Source organism: Cyprinodon tularosa, unplaced genomic scaffold (assembly GCF_016077235.1).
Source record: "Cyprinodon tularosa strain WSP-4 unplaced genomic scaffold, ASM1607723v1 ctg1293, whole genome shotgun sequence".
Classification (NCBI taxonomy): Eukaryota; Metazoa; Chordata; class Actinopteri; order Cyprinodontiformes; family Cyprinodontidae; genus Cyprinodon; species Cyprinodon tularosa.
Genome location: NW_024038107.1, coordinates 453 through 13,495, shown reverse-complemented (window position 1 = coordinate 13,495; position 13,043 = coordinate 453).

Below are 13,043 nucleotides of genomic sequence, written 5' to 3'. Positions count from 1 at the left end.
ACAGAAGGCAGCTGCTCACCAAACAAGCTCACTTCTCCATGAAGTGGCCCCGAATCACAGTTAGAGAAACATTTTATACAACTCCAGTCTGCTGCATCATTACATTATTACATCATAGATGATTGCAGAAAAAGTTAAAAAACAATCCACTGGACTTTGTTTCCAAGTTTGAAGACTTGTTTTTGTTTAGAAAACATGCAAATTGGACCAGACCCGATTGTTTTTTTTTTTTTACTTTTTTGGAATGACTCTGACCTGGATGACTGAAAATCTTCACCAGCTCGTTTGCAGATGAGGAGACATCCATGGCTCTAGCCTTATCAAAATATGCCACTTTGTTCTTAGATGAAGGACGCCGCTCTCATTCTATTCCCAAATCTTTCCCACCTGCAGAATGAAGATGACTTTTTAGCCTGACAGAGGAACTGTCCTCATTAGATGAACTACTGGGGGAAACATTAGTTCAGACACACAGCAGGCAGCTATTATGAGGGTTTAACACTCACACATCATCAATGATAATAATCCTAACAATCTTTTCTATCAATCTGCAGAGGTAAAGCTTTATTGAATAAAAATGGAAGATACTGCATTAATGAGGGAGTGTTTGTCTAGTAGTTAAGCAGTGAAGGTTTCAAGTAGCACTCTGGGTCCCTGAGCAAGACCCTTAACCCCACACTGCTCCTCTGGCAGCCCATCGCTCCCCAAAGGGATAGGTTAAAAGCAGTGGGTGAATTTCTCCTTTGTGAGATCAATAAAGTTCTTTTTCTATTTTTTTTTTCAGTTTTATAATGTTGACAGGACGAACTGAGGAATGGTCTTTTGATGTTTGTTGGTTATTTTCAAACAGGGCGCTTTAGTTTACTCCTACTGTGACCCTGCAGCCCAAAAACTCCTTACAGCAATATCCAGTAATATGATCAATAAAACCTACGGAACATAAAAAAAAATGGTCAGAAGTCCTGGTCCATCATCACCGCCTGAGCCGAGGAGAAGAGGGTTCCTGTGGGGGAGTAAAATGGTCACTGTGGAGGACTGGAAGAGATCCATCATTAAAGTGTTCACTGGTTTATCTGAAGCCATGCCTGGAGAACAGCTGGAGCCCAGGTATTATCGCCTCCTCCATCTGCTACCTGTGGTTAATGTTTTCTGTTAAGAAAGAAAGGTTTCCTTTTAGTAAACTCAGTCCTGCTCAATATTTGCCATCGTTGTTTGGGCGGGATGTTTTCATGGGCCCTAACCCTGTATGAGTCAATCACTAGATCAAACATCCAAATCAAAGAGATGAAGGGGAACTTTCTGAAAAAAACAAACAAATTTCAGTGATTACCGGCAATGAAAAGGAACTTTGGACAACTTTTTGTTGAGTAAAAGCTGCATCATCAACACCTTTGTTTCTAGATGTTGGAGCTTGACCTGTTTTCCAGTGTAGTCCTGTTTCTCTGACTGTGACTAACTGGATGTGCTCTCTTCATCCTCTGACATGGGAGCTGTGTGTTTCCTGGACGGGGCCGCCTGTGGAGCTGGTTGACAGTTGCCTTTTGTATCTATGCTTCTTTTTCTATGTCTGCTTCTGTCTCCTTGAACCCCAGTGGGCCTCAGCAGATGGCCGCTCACACTGAGCCTGGTTCTGCTGGAGGTTTCTTCCTGTTCAAAGGGAGTTTTTCCTCTCCACTGTCGCTAGAAGCATGCCTACTGTGAGGGATTGCTGAAGAGTCAATGAGTCGATGCAATCAACTGGTTTTCCTAGGATAGAAAACTTTGAATCAATCTGACTGGATGAACTGTTAAGTGCCTTGAGATGAGATGTGTTGTAAATTGGCGCTATAGAAATAAACTGAATTGAATTAAATCTTCCTCTGAGCTCAGAAAGTTTAAACCATACCTAAGATCAGGGAAGTGTTTTTTAACAACCTACCTGGATCTGAATCCAACAGAAAATCCTGTCTATGTCAGGGTTTGGTTGTGGTTTAGATGACCCAAACGCAGAGTTAGAGAGGCTGAGGTGATTTCTTGTAGGCAGGAATCCAAAAATCCAACTTAAAATGTAAAACAAACCAGAACCATGGAGACATCAGGGGAAAACAATCAGCAACAGCGACGGGGAACCAGAAAAACCTGAGAACTAAAATAAATCTAGAAAAACAAAGTAGGAAATAAACCAATGAAACACACGGATCAAAGTAAAACAGAAAGTAAGACTGTGACTGTCTAGGCTTCCTAAAGATGTGGGCACGATCTAAATCTGATCAGTTGACGGTTTAAACTCGATTTCAACAGTCAGTTTTGTGTTCATGGTTCATTCAGATCTAATTTATTTGAAACTGAAGGCCCTGCGATGGACTGGCGATCTGTCCAGGATGGATCCCGCCTTTCGCCCGTAGACAGCTGGAGGCACCAGCGGAGACCGTGATTATCAGTTCACATGGACATCAGAAGCCAATAGGTCCAGAAGATGGGTGGTTTACTGGTTCTGAAGCACAGGTCCTGTTGAGAACATCCCTCAGATCTCCATCGTCATGTAGAGGACAGAAAGGCAGGAAAGGAAACAAGGAAGGAAGGATGGAAGAAAGTAGGAAGGAACGAGGAGAAAGAGCTTAAAGGACGACCTCTCTTTGGTCACTTTGGGTGATTGACCATGACTGACCCTGACTGTTACACACACAGGCCTGTCAGAGCACTGATGGGGCGCTGTCCTCTCCACCAATCGGCTGCCTGCTACTCTGGGTAATAAACACACAGACTGATGGAGACAAACAGAGAGGGAGAGATTTGCTCTAGTTGCTTTAAATTGCAACCTGAAGGCTGTAGGTGAGCAACCAGTCAGCTGTACACACCCAGCAGCCAATGAAGGCAGCACCCAGCAGCCTTGGCCCGGCTCTCCGGAGGACGGCTGCTTCCTGCTGACCCACCGACCTTGATTCTAAGTCAGCATGGCAAACTCAACCAAGCAGGAACATGACCTAGCATGACGCCTCGGTGGGCTGCAAACCCAAAGCAGGTGGAGCAATTGGTTGTTTCCAGCAGCAACTCCTCAGGGCACTGCTGGAGCAAACACAAACCAGAACCAGAACTGGGACCGGAACCAGGACCGGAACCAGGACCGGAGCCAGAGCCAGAACCAGGACCAGGACCGAGGCAGGAACAGACAGGAAATCTCCACTCATCTGCTGAAGTTAGAGAACCTCAGGAAACCATATGCAAGTTGTGGCTTTGATTCCATCTTTCTCATGTGGCATGTTAAAGGGCCTCTGAGCAAGGAGAATGCTGCAGTGTGAGGCTTAGAAATATTACTCCCACAGCGAAGTCCTGTTCAGTCAAGAACAGGGAGAAGCAGGCAGAAATAAAAGCAGCAGAGGTTTGATCCCATAACTTCTGATGCTTGGAGACTGGAGGATCTGAACCCACACCTCCAGCCATACAGCTGTCATCGTTTCTCAGGCTGTGAAACCAGGTTCTAATCGCTGCAGGTTCAGATGAAGCTCCTCCATCCAGAATGCAACCCAGGGGCGGATTTACCATTAGGCAATACTAGGCAGTTGCCTAGGGCCCCAAGTTCCTTGGGGCCCCATGAAGCTCTGTTTATATGTATGGTTAATACAACTATTCCTTCTTTGTGCACTTTGATGATGTTATTGATAATAATCCTTTGGCTAAAATATCATCAGAGCGCTTATAATGTATATCTCAGCCCCCAGGAAGCTTTTTTAATTCAAAATGTGAAAAATAGTTTCCTGGATGGGAAGCGAAAAGTCTTCAAACTTGGAAAAAAAGTCCAGTGGATTGCTGTTTTTTTTTTTTTTTTGGAAATACTTTTGGTAGCATAAAGGAAACAATTCCAACAAAATCCCAATGGACTAAAATGGTGTCATGGTTTTGGTTCTGTTTAGGTTTTATCTTTTTGATTGTATTTGAGTTCTTAGGTATTTCTTGTTTTCCCTCTGTTGCCCTCTTGAGTTAATCTCCTTCTCCTAGCTCCCTTCTAGACTCCTTTGTTCACACCTGCTCCCAATCTGCTGATTAGCCTGGTCTTTGTGTCTCTCTCCCATATATGGACCTCCTGCTCAGACTCTGTTGCTGGGTTGTCATCATTTCTTTCCCCTTGTTGTGAGTGTTCCTGGTTTTCAGTATTTTGTGGATTTATATTTTTGGATTTTTGCTTCTTTTGCCCTTTTTGGTTCATTAAATCTTGCCAGAAACCACCTCTGCTTCAGTTTCTGCATCTGGGTCCTCTTTATCCCCCACCCAACCTGAAAATGGTAGAAGAAATCTTCTTGTTGGCAGCACTGGGAATCCCCGCTGAAAGCTACAGTAGCAACCTTTCAAAATGGCCCTTCCCAGTCAAACGCCAGCCAAATGGTAGCCTACTTTGCATTGACCCCCTCTTGCATATTTTTACTCCACCCTTTCACTGAATTACAGGGTCTGACCAGGAAATGGTGCTTCTCTTTAGATCTTAAAGCCAACAAATCATTACAGAAAGAATATTTTAGTACAAAGATTGATGTTTAAAAAGGAATTGCAAGATGACCAGTCGTGGATCAGCCAAGAATATTACAAGGATCAGCCAAGGACCAACAAAGGACCATCCAAGAACCAGCCAAGGACCAGCCAAGGACCAGCCAAGAACCAACCTAGGACCAACCAAGAACCCGCCAAGGACCATCCAAGAACCAGCCAAGGACCATCCAAGAACCAGCCAAGGACCAGCCAAGAACCAGCCAAGTACCGGCTAAGGACCAGCCAAGGACCAGCCAAGAACCAGCCAAGTACCGGCTAAGGACCAGCCAAGGACCAGCCAAGAACCAGCCAAGTACCGGCTAAGGACCAGCCAAGGACCAGCCAAGTACCGGCTAAGGACCAGCCAAGGATCAGCCAAGGACCAGCCAAGTACCGGCTAAGGACCAGCCAAGGACCAGCCAAGTACCGGTTAAGGACCAGCCAAGGATCAGCCAAGGACCAACCAAGAACCAGCCAAGGACCAGCCATGGACCAACAAAGGACCATACAAGGACCAGCCATGGACCAGGCAAGAACCAGCCAAGGACTGGCTAAGGACCAACCAAGAACCAGCCAAGGACAAGCCAAGGACCAACCAAGGACCAGCCAAGGACCAACCAAGGACCAGCCAAGGACCGGCTAAGGGCCAGACAAGGACCAGCCAAGGACCAACCAAGGACCAACCAAGAACCAGCCAAGGTCCGGATAAGGACCAGCCAAGGACCAGCTAAGGACCAGTCGAGGACAAGTCAAAAACCACCCAAGGACCAGCCAAGAACCACCCAAGGACCAGCCAAGGACCAACCAAGGACCAACCAAGAACCAGCCAAGAACATGCTAAGGACCAGCCAAGGACCAGCAAAGGACCAACCAAGGACCAGCTTAAGACCAGTCGAGGACAAGTCAAGAACCACCAAAGGACCAGCCAAGAACCAGCCAAGGACCAGTCAAGGACCAACCAAGAACCAGTCAAGAACCACCCAAGGACCAGTCAAGGACCAACCAAGAACCAGCCAAGAACCAGCCAAGGACCAGTCAAGGACCAACCAAGAACCAGCCAAGGACCAACCAAGGACACATAGTGTCTGTCTCCCCCCCAAAAACTCCTGGATTGACTTTTCTGATTGGTTGAGGCTCTGGCGTCCAGCAGCAAAAGTTCAATTTACTGAACTTGAGCACTGAATGCTTAGATGCGCTGCTGAACCTCTTGCTGCTGTCTCCCATAAACTTTGCACATGAATTAGAATGCAGCTACAGCTGTACGGACATAAAATCCACTGAAACGTCAGTATTTTCAGAGCAGATCATCTAAGTCTGAGGTCTTCACCAGGGGTCTTTGACCCCTAGTGGGTCCACAGAGGTACTGCATGGGGGTCGTGAAAGTTTCAGTTGATTAGACTTTTATATTCCCCCCCTGCAGTTTTTCCACTTATTGAAATGTCTTTAAATCCACATTAACATGAATTCAACATACTGTAGTAAACAGATAAATGGAGGCAGAAGATGTCTTTCAGTCATCAATGCACACATTCAGCGACACACAGGAGCTCTTTCAACACCGTTTCATTCACAACACCTGTCCCATCAACCAGGAATCAGAAATACTTTAATAATCCAAGGGAGAAATTACTTTTGTTACAGAATGCTGAACTCCCTCCTAGAATGCTGAACTCCCTCCACCCCCTCCCCACATGGTCTGCTCCAGCCACCAGGCAGACATGAAGCTTATGCTGCGTTCACACCGGGGGCAGCTGGCGCGACAGAAGCAGCGAGTTTACATGCAAAGTCAATGGTTGACGCACGTCAAGGCGCAGCAAAAGGTCCCGCGGCGCGTTTCGAGCAGCAAGCGCAGCGCGTCTGAGCAGCTGAAGCAGCGCGTCGGGCGCGTTTTGGCATCTGACGCGCGCGACGTGCCGCAAACGCGCTGCTGCTCGAGATGGAAAAATTGAATTTTTGCTGCTCGACGCGCCGCGTCAACCAATCAGAGAGAAGCTCCGCCAAATGACGTAGCTGTGTTTTCAGACTGGAGGGAAAGACGGAGAAAACCCGGGAATTTGCGAAAATGGAAGAAAAATTGATCATTGCTGTTTGCTCTCATCCAGTAATTTATGATCAATCAAGTTACGAATATAGAGACAAGAGCAGAAAGGACAAGGCATAGAAAAGCTGATCTGGGAGCTGGCTGGGAGAGAGACACAGCGCTGATGACACAGCCGCTCTGATTACTCCTCTTAAACAGTTTATTAACGCATAATTAACTTAAAATATATACATCTGCCGGCAGAATATGTTCGCTTTTATTATTCTGGTGCCTGCAGATCGGATTATTTAGATGAAAAACACCTACCAGCCGCCGCGGTAAACCGCAAGGAGGCGACCCGTCCAGAGGCTACTGTTGAAGGGATTCTTTCTGTCGGCGCACCGCCGGTATGTGGGGGTCTGAGCGGCTCCGACAAAAATAATATTGGGAGACAGGATTGTAATCTGGATGAACTGACTGCACTGATTAAGTTTTCAGGTGTATTTTCTCACTTAAAAACATATTAAAACTACTTTATTCCCACTGATCACAGCAAATATAGCTGCAAGGCAGAGAAAGGATAGTGAAGCTCCGCCCAACGCGCGTCAGAGCCACTTTTGCACCGCACAGGCAGAGCAGCAAAGCTGCTTCAGCCGCGCGTCAGAACTAACTGGTACAAGCAGCAAAAATGAAGCAGCAGACGCGATTTTGCTGCTTTTGCAGCGTCCGGTCTGAACGTAGCATAAAACTGCCCCTCTCTCTCTCTCTCTCTCTCTCTCTCTCTCTCTCTCTCTCTCTCTCTCTCTCTCTCTCTCTCTCTCTCTCTCTCTCTCTCACACACACCCACACACACACACACTGTACCAGAGACTGCACCTTACCTGCACTACCTCAGCCTGGAACAAACTATTGCTGCTGTTTTTATTGCTTTTTATTGTAATGTTTATACTTCATACTTATATTTATCTTACCACTCTTACCTGTCATGTCCCGCACTTTATGTCAGTTTTTAAATGTCAGTCTTGTATATTTCTTGTATATTTGTATATTGCAGAGAGTAAACGTAATTTCATTTCCCTTGTATGTCTTGTACATATGTAGAAAATGACAATAAAAGCTGACTTGACTTGACTATATATTTATCTATCTATCTCCATCCCTCCATCAGTTTGGGGGTCCTTGGCCTGGAAAACGTGGAAGACAGCTGGTTTAAGTGTTTTTATTATGTGTTTTTTTGCCCCATCTGAAGCTTCCAGTGCAGATTTTTCTCCCCATCAGTTTCTCTTTTCTATGCAGACCTCCAACATGGCAGAGGGGGTGTTGGGCGCTTTTCAAAGGCTGGGTCATTGGTGCGTGTCCAGGTTGACTCTGGGTCACTGTAATGTTGTGGGTTCAAGCACGGCGCTCAGCTCCCAGCTGGATGTCACCCCCGGCTTTAGCCCAGCTAACCTCTGCCTACGGAGGGGCTGCAGGGTCAATATGCTGTTTTACCAACAGGAAAGTGATTCTCCGCAGCTGTCAACATCCATCAGCCTCAATCACACACGCACACGCAGACACACACAGGTCAGCGCCCACGCTGTCCGCACACGGCCCTGAAGGCGCATACGCGCCGCGTGGGTTACTCATAAAGCTGTAAACAACAGAAAATGCTATGTGGCTGGGAAAGTGTCAGCTCAATTGGATTCTGCAAACACTCCTCTGTTTTTCACAGCTCCTTTATTTTCTCTGTCCATGTTGATACGTCTTCTATCTTCTCTGCACAGCCAGAGGTTTTTACACCATCTAAAGGCTATCTGTGGGGCCTAAGCTTATGGCTCGCTAGTTTCCCCCTTTTACTTCCCAGTTTTCTCCCTCAGACTCTAATCATTTTCTGCCCGTTCTCCACTGAGAGAATAAAAGGTTAGCAAAGACCCAGAAAGCAGCAAAGTATTTAAGATAATACTGAATGAAACAGAAAAGAACCAGAATCAATCTGCATTTAATTAAAAGCAGCAATGACTCAAATAGGCCGACACTTCAATACAAGCATTTATGTGGCGGGGCATTTTTTAGGTTAAGCAGTCAAAAATTAGAGCAATATTTATACTTATTTGTTAATGTCTTTTAAGAGAAAAATAAGGGGTTAATTTTTTCCAAGTCAATGTTTATATTAACGAAATATTCATATATATCATTTTAATATATATATATATATATATAGATATATATATATGTGTGTGTGTGTGTGTGTGTGTCTGTATGTATCGTATATTTATTGCTGTAAAAACATTAAATCTATGCTTACATCTATGAGATGCTTAAAGTTACATTTTTTTTTCAAATTTAATCAAAGTTGTATTTTAAGGCCATTAAAGACACTTGTTCAGTTACCTGGAAGGTTAGCTGGCCCTTCATGGGGGCAACGCTCTATTAAGGTGGTGCTACACGTCTAATGGAGCAAAATTACAAAGATTTAGACTCTGAGTTTGATTGGGTTTTAAATTAAATTCTATTCAGTTTATTTCTATAGCACAAATTCACATCATGTCATCATAAGGCCCTTTCCAGTTCACCAGATCATCCAGTCGGATTGATTCAAAGTTTTCTATCTAAGGAAAACCAGCTGATTGCATCGACTCATTGACTTGAATGCAATCCCTCACACTAAGCATGCTTGTAGCGACAGTGGAGAGGAAAAACTCCCTTTGAACAGGAAGAAACCTCCAGCAGAACCAAATTCAGTGTTTGTTCAATTTATAAATGGTATTTTGGGCCAAAGACTAAAGAAAGTAAGAAACAAAAAACTATTTCAGGGGTCCATTTGACAAATCAGAAACTCTAAATTGATCTAGCCTAAAGTCGGGAACGCTGAGTGTTTCAACGGCTGCTATCAATTAGTTTAGTCAATTTTAACTAGAACCACTCAGAGTTTAACACGTGCGTAACAAGCATGAAAAGCCATCATCAGTGGAGCACCGATTTAACGTGTCACCATGACAACAAGCAACAGGAAGTGCTTATCCCCCCCCCCCCCATTTGAACTAGAGATTTTAAGAAATAAAAAAAATGGAGAATGTGCTTAAAGACAGAGCAATACAGCGCTACAGCTACAAAGGAGAGAAAGATGGCGAAGTAGAAGATTGTTGCTCCAGTTAATGTATAAGTTAATATGGCAGGCCATTTTTATATTTATTAAAAACACTCCTCTCCCTGTTGTTCCATTTGTAGATCACTAAAATAAGATTCTTCCTGATCAAAATCACACTCCTAGACTGAACTGAAATAATATATTTTCTGAATTTTATTTTTGTAAAAAAAAAAAAAAAAACTATAACAGTAAGAATTAAGTTTTATATAGAAATGTTTACACATTTTAAGTGGCCATTCTGACATTTATCAGCTTGAATCTGAAATAAATTTCTAGACATCAAAATGTTTGTTCTAGATACGGAGGATGTGATTTTGTTTGAAATTGTCATTTAGACAAGGAACTTTTTTCAGATATCAGGAATACATATTTAGTAAAGCTAGTACATCTCAAAGGGCTTGCCATAGCCTGTTGTTACCACAATAACATTACAGGTTTATTTCTTGAATGGTAGTAGATCAATGAATCTATTTAGGTGAAATCATCTGAAATCAAACGTAGCTCTAATACATAGAACCTGTTCATTATCTCATGGGTTCCTCCTCTTGTTGATTCAGTCTCTTTTACACAATAAATAAATGACTGTTTGCACCGACGCTTCGGATGTTATCATCCCAATAAATGGTCGTTATTAGCAGCCATCAGTCCCATAGAATGGCTTCAGATTGGGCCAGTGCGTTCATCAGGTTGTTATCTTTGAGTAAATCCTAATCCTAAAGTAATTCCTTTTCCCCGGTGGAATTAATGAATCTATTTATGTGTAACCTGAAAATAATCTCAGTAGTTCTTCATGTTCTGTAAATATAACTAATTAAAAATAAAATGATCCAAATCTCGCTCATATTAAACAAACCAAAAACTTAAAAAAATTTTTTTTCCTGAAATATGATCAAAAGACATAAAAGCGCCTGTAGTTAAAGAATTACCCATATAAATAAATGTATATATAACAAAAAAAAAAAAATATATATATATATATGTTTGTGTGTGTGTGTGTGTGTGTGTGTGTGTGTGTGTGTGTGTGTATCAATGTTTGTGTACAACTGTGTGTTTGTATATGGTAGTAAAAAAAATAATATAATGTATGAGTGTCTGTTTTATTTATTATCTGCAACATACATTACATACATTACATACTAATGTGAAGATTAGTTTGACATTTTTTTCAATATTCAGGGAGTTATAGTTGACTAAAATTGATTCTGTGCCTGGTCAACACATTACACTGAGCAGAGCAGTCGACCGCCCCAAGATGGCGCTCCTATATCTCGTCAGCCCCTATAGGCGAGAGCGGTTGATGCAGGGTCTACTCTTTTTATACGTCTATTGATTAAACTCTCTTTGTGAATTGGAAAACTTTGAGTTTTCCTGATTTAATTTATTTTTTTCCTGATTTTAGGTTTGGAAAAGTTTTCAGTAAACCTGCTTAGTGAAACAGACTCCAGAAGGGCACTTTTTGTCCAGAGGGGAAAGGCCAGCTGCTCCAGACTTATTTTGTCCTTTTTTATACACAACTGTAAACAGAAAGAAATTTAGTTTAGAACAGCTCTCTAGACAATTTCATTTTTTAAAGTGAAGCATTGAAAAGGTCAGCAGCAATTGTTGTTTAGCTGCTACTACTGCCTCCAGCTCCTGAAGCACTCGCTTCTCCTGGCTCAGGGGAGGAAGAAGACGATGATGATGCTGTGAGGATGGTAGCCTCCTGGGTTGAAGAGGCTGACGTGGTTGAAGCAGCAGTGGTGCCAGTCCTTTAGCACTACCTAGTGCAGGGATGTCAAAGTCAAAGACACCGAATTCAAATACACCGAGCCAAAAAACACTCATTTGCTATAAGCCGAGTGCCGGACTGGTTAAATGTTTAATAAAACACATTGAAATGAACATAGCCTATTGAACCAGGACCTAACGCATTGTTTTAAAAATAATAATTTTAATAGATATTAATAAACTTATTAAGATAAATACATAAATGAAACAGCATGCATTATAAACCTAAAAGGCATTACTTTGCTGTTCTATGATCCAACCCATCACTGCTTTCAAATACTGAAAAAAAAGATCAAATCAGTTGTATTCTCTCTCATGGCTCTTATCTGCATTTTTCCCTGAGTCCATGCAATTGAGAAATATGAATAAATAAAAATAAAAAAATAAACAAAAACCTATGGCACCCAGACAAAACAATACTTCCTTAAAAAGAAAAATCTCGTCTTGTACAAATAAATGTAAAAATGTTGTGATAATTCATGGCAGCGGATCCAGAATTCAGCCAGAGGTTCTTTAAGAAGGGCTGAAGAACCAAAAAGACTAAAGACTAATGGTGTCATCAAAGGCTGATTGAAGCCAAAATAAAAGAAGCCTTGATCGAAGGAGAGGTGGTAGAGATGGACACGCTGCTGAGCGAGGGGCAGGTGGGATCCTCACACCAGGTACAGAATAGGTGGAGGAGGAATAACAGGAAGTGAACAGACGGCACAGTCAGGGCAGAGGTCCACGCCTGGAAGTAATGCTCCGTCTCTATTAGAGTATCGTGCAGATCCCACCTGCAACTTGCTCAGCAGCTTCTCCATCACCTGCAGGATCAGCTCTGTCCCTCCCTCCATCAAGGCTCCTTTTATTTTGGCTTCAATCAGCCTCTGCTGACACCTGTGCGCAGCAGTTGGCGCTCCGCCTCCTTAGAAAGCTGACTTCAGCCCAGATTGGATTGTTAAAGGGGGAAAAGCAAAAACCAAAACAATCTAAACATGCAAAGCACAGCAAAAATTTAAATAAAACAAAAATATAATTGTGTTTTCCCCTGGGAATGTAGTGAATCTGGTGAATGTAGTGATTGTGGTGCTGCAACACAACCGCACCAACACTATATTCCCCACAATGCAATGGTAGCCAGCAAAGTCACAGCAGTGCTCACAAGAGGCCGTGTTTAGTTTTTCCCCAGGATCCTCCAGCCTGGGACTGTAGCTGACCAAAGACCATGTGTATTTCATTGGAAGGGGAAATACCTGAGGGGGGGTCTGCATACGCTGCATGAGGAGCTTCTTTAGCAGTTTTAGCTTCGCCAGCGTTCACTTTATTTGCTCTTATCAAGCGTTGCTCATTCGACTCATGGATCTTCTCATTGTTCGCATTGACTGTGTTTTTCCTGGCTGGCGAGGCCTGGCTGTCTGAGGGGAGGGGCTGGAGTTTGGGTGTGTTTGTGATTTAGATGTTCAGTCCTATATTCTCTCTGCCGTCTTCATCGTTTTATCTCCTGCACACATATACACACCTGACACTCCTTTCCAGTTTAATAGATAGTATTTTAAATCATATTACCTCCATTATAAACTGTTTTATTGTCCCACTACATCTGTCAGCCCACTGAGCAGGCCGTGATGTGTGTGAGTGTGGATC